This window comes from Elaeis guineensis, chromosome 13 (assembly GCF_000442705.2).
Source record: "Elaeis guineensis isolate ETL-2024a chromosome 13, EG11, whole genome shotgun sequence".
NCBI lineage: Eukaryota > Viridiplantae > Streptophyta > Magnoliopsida > Arecales > Arecaceae > Elaeis > Elaeis guineensis.
This window is the reverse complement of record NC_026005.2, coordinates 66,427,746-66,445,416: the sequence shown is the minus strand read 5'-3', so window position 1 is coordinate 66,445,416 and position 17,671 is coordinate 66,427,746. Positions and strand designations below refer to the sequence as shown.

At 38.9% G+C, this 17,671-nt stretch overlaps 1 non-coding gene across 1 annotated transcript; it reads right to left on the bottom strand.

Moving 5' to 3' along the window:
* Positions 1–420: 420 nt before the first annotated feature.
* Positions 421–526, bottom strand: LOC140853484 (small nucleolar RNA R71). Its single transcript, XR_012136555.1, has one exon. It is a non-coding gene; the product is annotated as a small nucleolar RNA R71 (small nucleolar RNA).
* Between the last annotated feature and the right edge of the window lie 17,145 nt (positions 527–17,671).

The following is a 17,671-nucleotide window of genomic DNA, read 5'->3' as shown; positions in this document are numbered from 1 at the left end:
AAAAGACTCTTAAGACTATCCGAGTTAGAAACATGGCTGCACCTGGTGAGGCTAATCCTCCACGCCCATTGAGAGAATATTTCACTCCATCCTCGTATACCTACTCTCCATGCATTCAAGCACCTCCAGTAGAAGCTACCCAATATGAGATTAAGTCTAGCATTATTCAAATGTTGCCATCATTCTATGGACTTAGTAACGAGGACCCATACAAATACTTAGATGAATTTCTTGAAATTTGTTCCACAGTAAAAATCCAAAACTTCTCCGATGATGCCCTTAGGTTGAAACTATTTCCTTTCTCACTTAAGGACAAAGCCAAGCATTGGTTAAACTCCTTAGACTCTATAACTATTTCAACTTGGGATCATCTTTAGAGAGAATTTCTCAAGAAATACTTTCCAATTGGAAAAACAAATCAAATTAAAAAAGTTATCACTAGTTTTTCTCAATTGGAGGGTGAACTTTTTCATGAGACATGAGAAAGGTTAAGGGACCTCATTCGTAAATGTCCACACCATGCTGTCCCTAAATGGCAACTTTGTCAGTGTTTTTATGATGGTCTATCGGAGAAACACCGACAAATGGTTGATGCATCATGTGGTGGGACATTCATGCTAAAGAGTGAGGATGAAGCCTGGCAGCTCTTTGAAACACTTAGTGAGAATTCTCTACATCATATGTCTGCCACCTCTAGAGAACAACCCATGCTTCAACAAAAAAGAAGTGGAATTTATCAGATTGGAAACATCATGGATATCCACAGTAAGGTAGATGAACTGTCCCAAAAATTAGACCGTCTTCTAAATACTGGACAATCCCCGATTCCACTTAATCCAATCCAAGAAGTTTGTGCATTGTGTGCAAGTCCGAACCATTTTGTTAGTGAATGCCCAGCCGCACCTCAATTTTCTGAGTTTGTGCACGAGCAGGTTCAGCAAGCTCAAGTCTAACAAGCTCGCAGACCAGGAAATGATCCATATTCGAACACTTATAATCCGACTGGAGAAACCATCCAATTTTTTTTTGGAGATCACAACCAGTGGTTGGCCCTGCCGCACCTCGACCTCAATATTAGGACCCAACATATAGGCATGGATCATACCATCAAAATGCTCCTTAACCATCTACTACTGGTCACAGCTCAGCTTTTGAGAAAAAAGTTCTGAAAGCACTAGAATGATTAGAAGTCAACACTCAGACCCTTAACTCCCACACACAATCCATTGCTAAGCTAGAGACCCAAATAGGTCAACTAGCGACTGCATTCAGTAGGAGGGAAGGAGAAAAATTACCTAGCCAATCCGAGAGCAACCCAAGAGGGCAATTTGTGATTGAGAGCTCTAATACCCCAGAAGCTTTTTCTGAACAAGTCAAATCAATCATGACTCTGAGAAGTGGGAAGGTCATTGAATATACTAGTAAAACCAATGAGACTGACTCTAAACCTCTAACCGAAGCCAAATCACCCAAGAACAAGGAGGACCTTAAAATAGAGAATGAACCAACTGCGCCGGAATCATCTTACTTGCCTAAAGCCCCATTTTCGGATGCCCTGAAAGCCCCTATTCCTACAGATAAGAAGGGAGGAAGACTCGACAAGATGTTGGAATTGTTTAAACAAGTCCAAATTAATCTTCCCCTTCTAGATGCAATCAAACAGGTCCTTGCTTATGTCAAATTTTTGAAAGATTTATGCACCCAAAAATGTAAATCTAGATCACAAATCTCAAAGAAAGTATGCCTCACTGAACAGGCTAGTTCTGTCTTCCAGCATGCCACCCCTCCAAAGCTTAAGGACCCAGGAGCCCCATCATTTCCTGTGTTATAGGAGATTATTACATTGAAAAAGCTCTTCTGGACTTAGGGGCAAGTGTGAATCTTTTACCTAGTTCGGTGTATGAACTTTTTGGATTCGAAGAACTGAAACCCACATTAGTCACACTGTAGTTAGCCGACAGATCAATTAAGGAACTCCGTGGAATGCTTGAGCATGTCTTGGTCAAGGTAGATGAGTTTTACTTTCCAGTTGATTTTCTGGTTCTCGATATGAAACTAAGTGGCAACCCAAGATAAATTCCCATTATCTTAGGACGACCCTTCCTAGATACGGCAAATGCATGCATTAATTGTAGGACAGGAGTCATGGACGTATCGTTTGGGAATAAGAAACTGAGACTGAATGTGTTTGGTGCTTCCCAAGGACCATCAATGGATAGTTGCTTCGAAGTAGATACACTAGAAGACATTATAGAAGATGCAACACCCATAATTTTAGCACCAGACCCCTTAGATACCTGCTTGGCTCACTTTGGAGTGTATGACTTTGAGGGATATATGAAAGAAGTTAACACCTTGTTGGATACACCACACGATAAAATCACTCCTCCATGGACAATCAAGTATGAGCCATTGCCCACATTAGCCAGTACACCGATAGTCCCATCTTTAGAATCACCACCTACGTTAGAATTGAAACCCCTTCCTGCTACGCTCAAGTATGTATTTTTAGAACCCAATGACACCCTCCTGGCAATCATTGCATCAGACTTGACCCCTAATCAGGAAGCACAATTGGTTGATATTCTGAAGGAACACAAAGAGGCTATCGGTTGGTCCATTGCCGATTTAAAAAGAATTGACCCCTCCATTTGCATGCACCATATTCATTTTGAGGTAGATGCCAAACCCCATCGAGATATGCAGAGAAGATTGAACCCAAACATGCGTGAAGTAGTAAAGAAAGAGGTGGTAAAGTGGTTAGATGCTGGAATCATCTACCCCATATCCGATAGTAAATGGGTCAGTCCCACTCAAGTAGTACCTAAGAAATCAGGTATTACTGTGGTTGAGAATGAAGAAGGTGAACTGCTTCCCACTCGCATATCATCTGGATAGCGAGTATGCATAGATTATAGAAAACTAAATGCCGTTACTAGGAAGGACCATTTTCATTGCCCTTCATCGACCAAATCTTAGAACGGTTAGTAGGACAAAGTTTCTTCTATTTTCTTGATGGTTATTCAGGGTACAATCAAGTACCTATATTTTTGGATGATTAAGAAAAGACTACCTTCCCCTGCCCCTATGGCACCTTCGCTTTTCGGCGTATGCCATTCGGGCTCTGCAATGCACCCGCTACATTTCAACGGTGCATACTGGCCATTTTTTCGGATATGGTGGACAAATATCTTGAAGTTTTTATGGATGATTTTTCTGTGTTTGGAACCACCTTTGAGGATTGTCTCCATAATCTTTCCAAAGTTCTTAAACGGTGTATGGAGACAAATCTCATCCTAAGTTGAGAAAAGAGCCATTTCATGGTGCGGAAAAGAATTGTATTAGGACACATTATTTCTGAAAGAGGGATCAAGGTAGATAAAGCCAAAGTTGACGTCATTTCAAAACTACCACCCCCTACGTCGGTCCGATAAATACGATCCTTCTTAGGTCATGCAGGATTTTATAGATGCTTCATCAAAGACTTTAGCAAGATTTCAAGACCCTTGTGCAATCTGTTGGCCAAGGACACACCATTTATCTTTGACGAAGATTATTTGAAAGCATTCAACACATTACGAACAGCCCTGACAACAGCACCCATAATAAAACCCCCTGACTGGTCCATTCCATTTGAGATTATGTGTGATGCCTCTGACTTTGCAATAGGTGCCGTCTTAGGCCAAAAAATCAATAAGGAGCCACATGTGATCTATTATGCTAGCAAGACTCTTTTCGATGCCCCATTAAACTACACCACAACAGAAAAAGAGCTACTAGCAGTAGTATCCGCCCTTGAAAAATTTCGCTCATATCTGTTAGGGTCTAAGGTTCTAGTTTACTCTGATCATGCGGCTCTGAAACATCTCCTCTCAAAGAAAGATACTAAATCGCGTTTGATCAAATGGATCCTTCTTTTACAAGAATTTGATCTGAAAATCCGAGATAAGAAGGGTTCCGAGAATGTGGTAGCTGATCACATCTCTAGGATCTTAGTTAAACACATGATAGGAATAGATGAGGTCAAAGAAAAATTTTCTGACGAACAACTTTTCGTAATCTCCTCTAGCCGTCCTCCATGGTTTGCCCATATTGTCAATTACTTGTCAACAGGACAAGTACCTTCTCATTGGACAAAACAAGAAAAGGATCGATTTTTCTCGCAAATCAAACATTATTTCTGGGAAGAACCTGAACTATTCAAATACTGTCCTGACCAAGTTATTCACCGTTGTGTCCCGAGAGTGAATTTCAAAGCATTCTCACTTTTTGCCATTCTTCGGCATGTGGGGGACATTTTAGTGGAAGAAAAACTGCAGCAAAAGTGCTACAGAGTGGGTTTTATTGGCCAACGCTTTTCAAGGATGCACATGAATTTGGCCGAAGTTGTCAGCAATGTCAGCGAACAAGAAATTTATCCAAGAAGGATATGATGCCGCTGACCTCCATGTTAGTAGTAGAAATCTTCGATGTTTAGGGGATCGATTTCATGGGACCTGTTCCAGCCTCGTTTGGATTCGAATATTCTAGTGGCAGTTGATTACGTGTCAAAATGGGTGGAGGCAATAGCCACACGGACTAATGATAATAAAGTTGTAACTAATTTTATCCAACGAAATATCATTAGTCGATTTGGCTTCCTAAGGGTGAACATTAGTGATGGGGGACTCATTTTACGAATAAACATTTTGAAGCACTTATGAAAAAATATAATATTACCCACAAAGTGGCCACACCATATCACCCCCAAACTAATGGTCAGGTAGAGGTGTCAAATAGGGAGATTAAACATATCTTAGAAAAGACGGTTAGGCCCGATAGAAAGGATTGGTCTCTTCGCTTAGATGATGCATTATGGGCTTACCGTACAGCTTTTAAAACCCCTATCGGTATGTCATCCTATCGATTAGTTTATGGCAAAGCTTGCCATCTGCCGGTTGAATTAGAACATCATGCACTCTGGGCCATACGAATGTTTAATTTTAACATGAAGAATGCAGGTTCTAATCGAAGGTTGCAAATCAATGAACTGGAAGAACTTCGCAACGATGCATACGAGAGTTTACGAATTTACAAGGCTCAAACCAAAGTATTTCATGACAAATATATCTCTAGAAAATCATTTGAGCTAAATCAAAAGGTATGGCTTTTCAATTCCAGGTTACGCCTTTTTTCCGGTAAACTTCGATCCCGATGGGATGGACCTTTCATTGTCACACAAATTTTCCCACATAGAGCAATTGAAATTCATGACCCCCAAAATGGCAATACATTTAAGGTGAACGGCCAACGTCTGAAGCCATATGTAGATGAAATTGCACATAAAGAATGAATCGACACCATCTACCTATGTGATCCACTTTATAATGAATAATAGACTTTATGTCTGGCTAAAGATGTGAAACTTAGCGCTTGTTGGGAGGCAACCCAAGGATTTCATATTTTTTTTACTTTACTGTAGCTACAGAAATTTAGAACAAGAGCCTATTAATCAATGAAGCTATCTTCAACTTTCGAAGCAAAATTATTCTAGGTGCACTCTCTCCTTTTATTTTCTTTACTTTTCTACTCCATTGAGGAAATTAATCAAATCCTCGAGTATGGTCAGAAATAATTAGTTTTGTGTATCTGAATTTTATTTTTCAATTAGGCATCCTAATCAATGAATGAATAACGGTCAAGATAATTTTAGAGATACTGAGGAATAAATTATTAAGAAAATCCAATGAATGGCAGGGTTTAGACTAAATCAAATTTTAGGAGTGATTCTACAACTCTTTTCTTACTGATCTCAATAAAGAATCTGCTTCATGAGAGATTGGGTGGAAAGGTCGAGGTATGCAAAAAGAATACTTAAAATTTACTGTAAAAAAAAAAAATTAGTTTCCTACTGAGTAACCGGGCCCCTTCACCTAGGTAAGCGTTGTGGTTCACGTAAAAAGATGGGCAATATTAAAAAAAAAAAGTAGATAATAAGGGGATTAAATTGCAAGAAGATAATAAACCTCTCTCACATTAAGTTAGAGGATTTAAAGAGTAAAGTGGAGAGTTGGTGAAAGAAAAGCTCTTGAAATTTTTTTAGTTAATACTCAGCCACTAATTGGGTCAAATTAATAATCCAATGAAGTATCTCTTTAATGGTCTGACCAGGTATCATCTATCTTTTGGGATGCCTAACCTAACTTTTTATTCAAGACCGAGTCGTACACATTGCTGATATATCTATTTTACTCAAGGACAAGCAAAATTCAAGTTACGGGATGTGATAAACACTTAATTTAAGTCATTTAAAGCAGAAAATTATATTTAATTTATTTTATTTATTAAAAATTTGATGCTTCTTTTTATGTTTTACAGGAAAGGTGATCGTCGATACAAAGAGTCTGATTCACAGATCAAAAAGACTCAAGTTTGAAGAAAATTGGACTTAGAACAAAATTAAAATAAAAGAAGGATGCATATGGTATTATAGAAAATGAAGATACTATGCAAGGAACCCAAAAAGGATATAGGTGTCATTTTAAAGAAACAAAAGTTTCTTTTTGTAATCGGACGTGCGGCATCACGCGAGCGCGGCAACGAACGCGGGCGGGCACGCGGGTGAACGCACGGGTGGACGGATGCGCAGGCACGCGGGCGGGCGGCGTGCGGGTGGACGAACGTGCAAGCGGGGCGGCATTCGGGCGCGCGGCATGCGGGTTCGTGGGGAGTTGCACTGGCGGACACAGTGGAGAATAGATGGATCTGAAAATTAAAAGAAAAAATTATAATATTTGAAAATACTTCAAGAGGAAGAATTTATATTTTCTTTATCTGCTTGTGATCTTTCCATCTCATCCATCCATCTTTTAGTCCTTAGTATTTTCTTTAGTTCCACATCGAAAAACCATGTAAAACTCCTCCCTCCTAACACCTATAAAAAGGCTCTTGTACTCCATTTGAGGATCATCCCGAAAATTCTTCTAGAGCCTTGCATAGAGGAAGAGAAAGAGACTACTCCATGAGCAGCTAGGGTAGTAGTCTCGGGAGTGGAGAAGAAATTTTGTAACGATGCAGAGTGGGTTTAGTGTTCTAAACTTTTTTGTATTTCTTTATATGCAATAAAGATTATGCTTTTTATTTAAATTATCATGAGTTCTTTATCTGCTCTCTTTCATATGCTTTTATTTATGCTTTCCTGTTAGATTAATATTAGGAACAACTTTTACTTTCCGGAGATACGTCGTGATCTATGGATACGGGGCATGCCGAGGAAAGAAGAGTTGTTTACCTAGTACTTTTCGAAGACACACCATGATCTTCGGGTACGGGGTGTGCCGAGGAAAATAGGTATTTTTTTTAAGATTAATCATATTTATTTAATTAAAAAAAAAGAGATACAACTCTACTAGTGCAAAATTAATTCAAAACTCTCGAGCTCTTTATTTTCTAATTACATTAATTTTAAGATAATTTATTTTTTAAATCAAAACAATGCTTCTTTCTTTTATTTTGCAATTTCAACTTAGTCTAAGGTCTCTGAGGATACGATCTCGACTCATCCTACCTACGTAGTGAGTAGAGTTATTTTTGGTGCTATCAACGACTACGCATCAATATATTTGCGAAAAAAATTTTTCAATGGAAATTTTTTTTTGTGGGAAATATTAGCGATGAAAAATTATTCGTCGCTAGTTAGTTATTAGCGACAAAAGTATTATTTTCATCGTAAAATTTTTTTTCGTTTAAATTATTGGCGATGAAAAGGAATTATTAGCGATGAAAATTTTTGAAAATTTTTTTTTCCAGTGAAGTTTTTTTTACGAAAAATATTAGCGATAAAAAATTATTCGTCGCTAGTTAGGTTATTAGCAACGAAAAGCTTATTTTCATCACAAAATATTTTTTTCGTTTAAATTATTTACGATGAAAATAAATTATTAGCGATGAAAATTTTCGTCGCTAATACCCCGCATCCCGTCATGTCCTATCTGAAACCCATTTTCTTCCCCCCTCCACCTTCACTCAGCATTCTCTCTCTCACGTTCCCTCCCCCCCGGCGTCCCGTGTCTCTCCCGTGTCCGACCATCGTCGCCGTTCACTCCACCGTCGCCGTCGTCGTCCGCAAAGTCGTCACCAGTGCCGCCGTCGAGGTGAGCTTATTCCTTTTTTTTGGGGGGTGTTCGGGCCGGGGCTGGTGATGGGGCCGACTGGCCAGGGTCGGGGACGGTGGTCGGGGTCACGGGGATGGCGGTCCGAGGCCATGGGGCCTGCTGGCCAGGGCCACGGGGCCTATGGGCCAAGTCCGACAGGCCGGGGCTGGGGACGGGGGTGGCGGTCTGGGGTCGTAGGCCCTGCGGTCCGGTGCCATGGGGCCTACTGCCGGGGCTACGAGGCCTGCGGGCCGGGTCCGACAGGCTGGGGCCGGGACGGCGGTCCGGCATCGATGGGTCGGAGACGGGTTCTGGGGGGCCAGGCCATGGTCGGGTCTTGGTCTGGGTCCAGGTCCAGGTTCGGGTCGGGTCCGTGACTGGGTCGGGCCGGGTCCGTGATAGGGCTGGGCGGGGCCTGGTCATTTTTAGGTCATGCTGGGCCTGGCAGGGTTGGTGCAGGTCGGGCCGAGTCGGGTCGGGTCGGGCTGGGGCGCGTCGGTCCGTGACTGGGCCAGGTCGGGTCAAATCCAGTCTGGGTCGGGCTGGGGTGGGTCGGGTCTGTGACTGGGCCGGGTCGGGTCGGGTCGGGTCCAGTCTGGGTTTGGGCTGGGGCCCGGTCGAGGCGGGGCGAGGTGGGGCCGGCTGGGTCGAGTTGGATTGGGGTGGGTCGGGTCCATGATTGGGCCGGGTCGGGTTGGGTCCAGTCCGGGTCAAGTTGGGTCCAGTCCGGGTCGGGGCGGGCGGGGCGGGTCGGGTCGGGTTGGGTTGGGTCGGGTCGGGTTCGGATTGGGTAGGATACGGGCCGGGCCGTGTCGGGTCAGGTCTGGGCCAGGTCCGGGCCTGGTTCGAGCCCAGCCGGGCCGGGTCAGGCTGGGGCGGGTTGGGTCAGGTCGGGTCAGGCTGAGGCGGGTAGGGCTGGGGCGGGTCGGGCCGGGATGGGGCGGGTCGGGTCTGGTAGGGTTCGGGTCAGGTCGGTTCCGGGTCTGGCCGGTGCCTTCGGGGATGTGTCCGGGACGGGACTAGGATGGGGCAGGTCGGGTTAGGGCCGGGCCGGGTCGGGTCCGTGATTGGGTCGGGGTCGGGTCCGTGATGGGGCCGGGCCGGGCCTGGTCATTTTCGAGTCGTGCTGGGTCGGGCCGGGTCCGTGACTGGGCCGGGTCAAGTCGGGCTGGGGCGGGTTGGGTTCGTGATTGGGTCGGGCTGGGTCAGGTCTGGGGTGGGTCAGGTCGGGGCTAGGTCAGGTCGGGCGGGATGGGCCGGGTCAGGTTGGGTTCGGGTCGGGTCGAGTACGGGTAGGGTCGTTTTCATGATTGGGTCGGGATCGGGTCGGACGGGTCGGTTCCGGATCGGGTCGGGGCCTTCGGGGATGGGTCCGGGGATAGGGACGAGGCGGTCCGGTAGGTCGGGTGGGGCCGGGATTGGTCGGGTCGGGGTCGGGTTGGGTCGGTTCCGGGTCGGGCTTGGTCGGACTCGGTTGAAATTATTATAATTGTTATATATTATTTTTTAGTATTACTGTTGAAATTATTTAATTATTTGACTAATTATTTTTTCACTAACACAATGCACGTTGCTGTTACTTGTTATAATTAAATTATTTTATATGCTGTTTTGTATACTGCTGAAATTATAAATAAAAAAATATTTCTATTTTAGAAAAAATTTATTGAAATTTCTAATGAAGAAATTTCAATACAAGTTATTCTTTTTTGATAAATTAGAAATCCATCTTCGAATGCACGTTCAAAGATGATCCTTAAATTGCATTGAGCCGTAGATTCCTGTTCAAGTTTCGATCTTCATCGAGATCGAAACTTGGATGTCTCGTATTCGGACTTTTTGAGAAAATAATAACATTATTGTTGTTAATAAGTTGATATTTCGTTTCATTATGTGATATTCAGTAGTTATCTGTCCATTGTTCTCCGGATATATGGTGGATAGGGTGCGTGAGCACCATATCCACATCATATACTTGGAGAACCATGGAGAGATGCTGCTGAAATTTTTATGAAAATGAGATGAAATATCCACTAATAACAATAATGAGATCATGCATTTTTACTTCATAAAGGGATAGGGCCACACCTGTTAGTAATGATTTGAAAAGGATAAGATCATGTATTTTTACTTCATAAAGGGATAGGGCCACATATTTTATGTGTTAATGTTCAGTTTGCATGTCTTTTTTAATATGTGTTATTTTGTATGAAGTGATTTGGATCTAGATCCAAGTCGGGATTTTGGTTGAAATTTGGAACGTGATTCAGTCCGAAATTCAGATCGGGATCCTGAATACCACGGATTTTCTTTTGATTATTAATGATTTTGTGTTTATTGTTAGATGAATATCAACAAAAGTTGGATGAATGCTAGAGATATTTTTTTGTCTGAATACCGAAAAGAAGTTCGAGATTTTATTGATTTTGCAAAGCATAAGACTGACAGTGCTAGTCAAATAAAGTGTCTATGTAAGAGATGTGTCAATATGGTATATCGTCATATAACACTGGTTGAGGAGTATTTGCTATAATGTGGTATGGATAAGAAGTATACTTGTTGGACATGGCATGGGGAGGATGATCCGAATGAGGTGGTGCGCAACGATGACGATATTGAAGATGATAGTAATACTGATGGACCTGTCGAACAAACGGGTATAGGAGAATTGTTATATGATTTACATCAAGGTGCTTGTTCGAATGTACAGGTGAATACTGCTGCATCTGAAAGCAATTATGATCATGAACATAATATCCAGCTTGAGGTAAAAGGGACCTCTGAACAGTTTGCAACGCTTGTAAGGGATGCTCGAGAGCCACTTTATCCAAACTGTACAAAGTTTTCAAAATTAGAGTTTTTGGTAAAATTGCTTCATATCAAAACCGTGAATCGATGAAGTTAGAAATCATTTAATCAAATTTTAATATTGATTGAAGCAGCTCTGCTCGAGGGAGAGAGACTACCAAAATCATATTCTGATGCAAAAATATACATGTGAAAAATTGGACTTGGCTATATACATGCCTGTAAAAATGACTGCATATTATTTTATAAGGATAATGAATAAGCAACTAAATATCTGAATTGCGGTGAGTCTAGATACAAAATCGATAATAGGAAAAGAAAGAAGATACCTCAAAAGATTTTGAGATATTTTTCATTGATTCCAAGACTTCAAAGATTGTATATGTCTACAAAGATAGTTGAAGAAATGAGATGGCATTATGAGCAGTGGGTTTCGAAGGACATACTTAGCCACCCGACCGACTCTTTAGTGTGAAAAAACTTTGATGCAAAGCATCCGCACTTTGCGAGTGACCCACGTAATATCAGGCTTGGTCTAGCGACAGATGCATTTAATCCCTTTGGCAATATGAGTACCTCTTATAGCATGTGGCATGTGATGCTAGTTGTATACAATGTGTCACCTTGAAAGTGCATTAAAGAACCATTTATTTTTATGTCACTGTTGATTCTGGATCTGAAAGCATCAGGTAATAAAATTAATATATATCTACGACCTTTGATTGATGATCTGAAGGAGTTATGGGAAAATGGGGTTCAGATATATGATTCTATGAGTCGAAGTAATTTTAAGTTGCATGCTTCGATTTTATGGACTATAAATGATTTTTTGACATATGAAAATTTATCTGGATGGAGCACCAAAGGATATCTAGCATGTCCAATATGCAATAGGGATGCATCCTCCTTGCATTTGAAGCACGGACAGAAAATATGTTTCATGGGTCATCGGCAGTTTCTTCCTGCTAATTATTCTTGAAGGACCCATTATAATCAATTCTTTGATGGTAAGTCCGATCAACGTCCGCCACCTAAGGAGTTAAATGGACCAGAAATTTTAGAACAACTTGAAGTTATAAAAAATATTCAATTTGGAAAAACATCGGGTACTCGCAAGCAGAAGCATACTGAGGCTGAGCTGAATTGGACGAAGCGAAGTATTTTTTCGAACTACTGATAGGGTCAAGATGCTGTCGTTAGGACACCGTGATTATCAATCAAATTTTGACTTCAATAAAAATTAAAAATAAATAGAAAGTAGTGAGTCGGGTCAATTCCACAAAGAAAGTAGGATTTTGATTTGAAATCTTTGATTTTACAAAAAAAAATAAAATTTTGGAGAAAGCAATTTAAGTCAGAAAATAAAAATTAAAAGTGCAAAAAATAAATTGGATACTCAGATCTACTAACTAGATCCTAGCATCTACTTGCAATAAAAATAAATAATAAAAATTTAAAAAATATAAAAATAAATTGGTACTAAGATCTACTAATTAGATCCTAGCATCTACATGCAAAAAAAATAAAAGACAGAAATTTAAAGTGCAAAAAAATAAATTTTACATTAATTGAAATTGAAATTTAAGTATAAAAAATTTAAAAGAAATAATAAAATAAAATAAAAATAAAATTGTAACAAAGATCTGAAGTTGATCAGCCAAGCCTCATCGGGAAGATGGTTGATGACCTCTTCATCTTTCGTCGTACTCCGTAGAGCGAACTGGCTTTTCTCCTTCTTTTCTTAGGTTCCTAAAGCTGTTTAATTTTTTTCTATTTTTTTTATACTTTCTATTCAATTTTTCTACTCACAAAGCTTATTCCCATACTCCTATTTATAGATGAATTTTTCATAATTTTTTGGTAGGAAAAGGAGTCCTAAAACCCTTAGAAATCATATTAATCTCCTTAGGAATATTTCTGGCCGTCGGATAGAGCTTGAACCGCCCAGATCTGCCCAAAATCTATAGTTTTAATCCTTATCAAAGTTGGATCGAATGTCAGCCATTGGATCTAGGTTCTGATGAAGTTTTGGCCGTCGGATTGTGCAATTTAAATCCTTAACACAGTCAGGAGCGTTCTCAACCGTCCGATCGCATGATGGATCACTTCTGGGCCGTCGGATCGCACAAAAACCCCTCTCTCGCTGTGAGCCATGCCTGTGGACCGTGTGAAGTTTTTTGTGGACCACGTCCCAGCTCTGTGGACCGACCGACCGGTCCACCGTGCATCGGAGGTAATATTTTTTATTTTTTAAGATATTTTGGCTCTATTTTCGCTCTGATTTTTTGCCTGAAAAATAAGAAAAAATATGCATTAAATTTTTCAAAAATTTCTCATCATTTTAATACTTAAATTACTTAATTAAATTAATATCTATTTTTTATAAATATATCTAATTTCATATTTTTTTTTCAAAATCACTTATTTTTTAAGAAAATTCAATAAATTCATGAAATTAGGATTTTTAAGAAGATGTTAGCACTATAAATTATCAAAAATACTACAATAAATATAAAAATATATCACTTATCACACTCTCCAATTTGAATTTTGCTCGTCCTCGAGTAAAGAAAGAATTTAAAATTAAGTACCGTTTAACTTAAAGTTTCAAATTTCACCAAATAATTTTCAAAAAGACCACTGCTGTTCAGTAGAGTGTGAATGAGATATATCATTGGGGTATTAATACTAGTCAATATGAGAGTTAAACTAAGAACACTAAATTTTTTCTGAACTTTTTCAAATTATCCCTACCTTTATCTCCAAATCATTCACCTTCATATGGATAAGTATATTGTTACTTCCGTCCTTCATTTATTGATTGATTTTTTTTTAAATGTTGTACTGCTATTGAGTGTCTTAACTCCTTAAGCTTTCTGTTTGACCCATATAGTGAGTTTTCAGTCAATGACTCTCAAACCAGATGGCTTTAGGGCACTAGGTATAAAATACCCATCGAACCTACTTGCTCGAATCAAATAGGCTACGAGTTAAAACTAGCTTTACAACAAAACTTCTTTGCCCTTCATACCTTTTGATGTGAAACTCAATGCTTGCTTAGGCAAAGAGGCCTGATTACTCAGCATGAAGTACTTAAAAACTTTTTTTTAAATTTAAATATATGAAGAAACATATAGTTACTCTACACAAACCCATAGAAAGTAAATTCTTCTTTGATGTTGATAGAAAAATTTAAAAATGCTCAAAAAAAACTGTTTAAGTTCTAAACTTAACTCTTTATTGAGTTTTCTTAATATTTGATCCCTCAATATCTCACAAACTCTCTGATCTGTGCATCAATTTTTTTTTTAAAAATGCTTAGTTTAACTTGATTCTTAAGTATAATCAGATGCTTAAATACTAAATACTAATTTATTTGAGGACTTAAAAATTTAAAAATTTTTATTATCCTCCCAACTTAATCGACATTATCCTCAATGGAGTAGAAAAAATGAAGGGTGCATATAAAGAGAAAGAAAAGGAGAGATATCACCTGATCCATAAGTCTTTTTAAAACTGATTCTCCCTCCAACTTAGTCAAGATTATTTTCAAATTCCTACAAAAGACACAAAGCAAGACTCGATTTTCCTAAACAAAATACAAAAGAAAGCAAAGGCAAAAGCAAAAATCGAAAACTTGAAAACTAGGTTGCCTCCCAAGAAATGCTAAGTTTACCGTCTTCAGCTAGACCATGCTGATTCTCTCACCTATCCATGTCAAATATTGGATTGACAAATTTTAATGATTTTGGATTGCCAATCTCAAGAAGATGGCCTTTGATAAATTTTAATATTTTATTATCAATCTTCAAAAAGTATTTCACATCCTCATTTTTAATTGTAGTAAGATAATTTTCAGATCCTTGTTTGTTGAGAATTTCTCCTATTTGTTCTTCTATAATGCTCATAAATTAACTTTTTAGTTTAGGAGTTAAATTTGATGCAATGGATACTGGAAGGATGCCATTTGATTCTAAACATATATTCTCAAGTGTAACTGAGGATGATTTCAATTCTGAAGGGAATGGTGATTCTAAAGAAGAAGAACCAACCTCTAGGGCTGAAGAAAATGGAACTTTTGGTCTATACGTCTCGGGTAACTCATCCGCTTTCTTCTTTTCTTTGTTTTTCCTGTTTAGATCAGTAGCAATTTTTGGCTCTGGTTCTTCTATCGGGTTAGTCTCAGTTCTAATCTCTTCTTCCAAATTTTCTTTTAGGCTAGCATCAGTACTAGCTTCTCTCACCTGATCTTGGTATGGGTCCTTAAGAATCCTACCACTTTTAAGTTCAGTAATTGCTTTGGCATTTTCAAATTAAGGATTCTTATATGGGATATTGGATTGATGACTAGGTCCAGGTGGTTGATGAGTGGATGGGTTATTCCTAGGATTTGGTACTGGTTGGCTTGGGAGTTGACCTGGTTCTCTCCTCATGGTAGACTCAGCTAATTATCCTATTTGTGCTTCTAGCCTAGCGATAGATTATTGTTGGGTCATGATCATTTGTTGTAGTTGGTTTAATCTATCATCAGCTAGATTAGTCTGTTGAGGAAGTGGGTATGGTGGCTGATTTTGATATGATGGCTAGATAGATTGACTGGACTGACCTCTATTGTAGGCATAATTCTGGTATGGAGGCCTACTCTGAAAGTTTTGCAAAGAAAGAATTTGGGTCTGAGCCTGAGTCTGTTGGGGTCTCCAAAAAAAATTAGGGTGGTTCCTCCAGCCTGAATTATATATGTTAGAGAATGGATCATTGATAGATTTGGAGTAACCTTGAGCAGCTTGAAGTTGTTCTTGAATGAAAGGTGGAAACTGTGCAGCCATGGAACATTCGCTCACATGATGGGTCGGGCTAGCACAGATAGAACAAATCTCCTGATAATTAGATGGTGGTGTGTATTGTGTAGGAGATTGTTGACCTAATGCTAGGAATTGATCAAATTTCTGGGCAAGAAGGTCGACTTTATCTAATCTTTGGGCTATTAGGTTCAGATCGGCCTCAGGACTAGAGTCAGAATATTTGATCCCATAGAATAATGGAAACATCGATGGATTATAGGTGAAAGGAATAAAATATTCTTTCATCTGCTTAGGTGGTTCTCAAAATTTCTAGCCATTTGATTATTAAGTGTAACATGGATCAGTCATTCAATTTTAGGATTAAGTTCAACTAGATCAGAAAAAATTATACCGTGTATCTATTAGTGCAAACCCTAATATGTGTGTTGTTAAGATTTTTTTTTTTTTAAGAAGGAGGAGAAAAAGAAGAGAAAAGAAAAAAAAAAGAAAAGTTCTAAAGGTGAGATCCTTAAGAAAAGTCTTAGACCTAAAGACGTAAGATGAGAAGAATTAGTTGTGGTTAAGTGTTAATTGCAATCAAGTTAGCAAACATTAAACCTAGACACCTACGGATTTCTTAGACCTAACAGTTCGATGTAGAGTGGCTTAGTCTAGATACAAATTGGGTTTGTTCTCACTTCCTTCAACTAGCCAGGTAAGAGGTGGGATCGTGGGGTCCCCCCATTGCTTGCCTTAGACACTAATTGTATTGGCCAGGTAAGCTAATGGAACCAATTAAATAATCATGAGTCCACTTAGGCTGAGCCTTTGTAACCTCTAGCCTTAGACACTAGTTTCAGGGGTGAGTTCAAACTTACTTTGTACTTGACTTCACCACTATACTCAAAATTGAACTCAATTAATACTAGGGGCCAATGTCTACTTGATTTTAGTTAGGCTAGGGTTAATGTGGGATGCTGGTTGCTTATTTTTGGCCCAAGGGAGGGTGATGAAATCCCCACTTTATCTTGTTATGGGTGTTGCCCTTAAATTGATTTGAGATGAATATGCACAACCAATTTCAAACAAGGGGTTCTATGCAACTAAATTAGATGCATGAAACTAATAAAACTTGAAAGCTTACCTTGTCTCCAGCGATCACCAAAAATAAATCTACAATGATGAATGCTCCTAAAAATTAAGTTTCTACTCTTGTCATGTAATTTTTATTAGGTTTATGTGGATGAATTTTAGGTTATTTAAAAAAAAATAGTACTTAATACTAAAAAAAATAGTTAAGGCTAGGGATAGGATTGACCTCACCAACTTGGAAGCTTTCTATCTCCCTTTTTTTTAAATTTTTGAATTTTTTTCTGTAAAAAGATAAAAAAAGTTAGTAAGCAATAGTCACAAAAAAACCAAAGAAATCAAACATTAAAATTGGTGCCTTCCCTGGCAACGATGCCAAAAATTTGATACGATCAAGATGCTGTCGTTAGGACATCATGATTATCAATCAAATTCCAACTTTAATAAAAAATAAAAATATGTAGAAAGTAGTGAGTCGGGTCGAATCCACAGAGAAAGCAGGATTTTGATTTGAAATCTTTGATTTTACAAAAATAAAATAAAATTTTAGAGAAAGTAATTTAAGTCGAAAAATAAAAATTAAAAGTGCAAAAAATAAATCGGGTACTAAGATCTACCAACTAGATCCTAGCATCTACTTGCAATAAAAATAAATAATAGAAATTTAAAAAGTATAAAAATAAATTGGTACTAAGATCTACTAATTAGATCCTAGCATCTACGTGCAAAAAAAATAAAAGACAAAAATTTAAAGTGCAGAAAAATAAATTTTGCATTAATTGAAATTAAAATTTAAGTACAAAAAATTTAAAAAAAATAATAAAATAAAATAAAAATAAAACTGTAACAAGGATCTGAAGT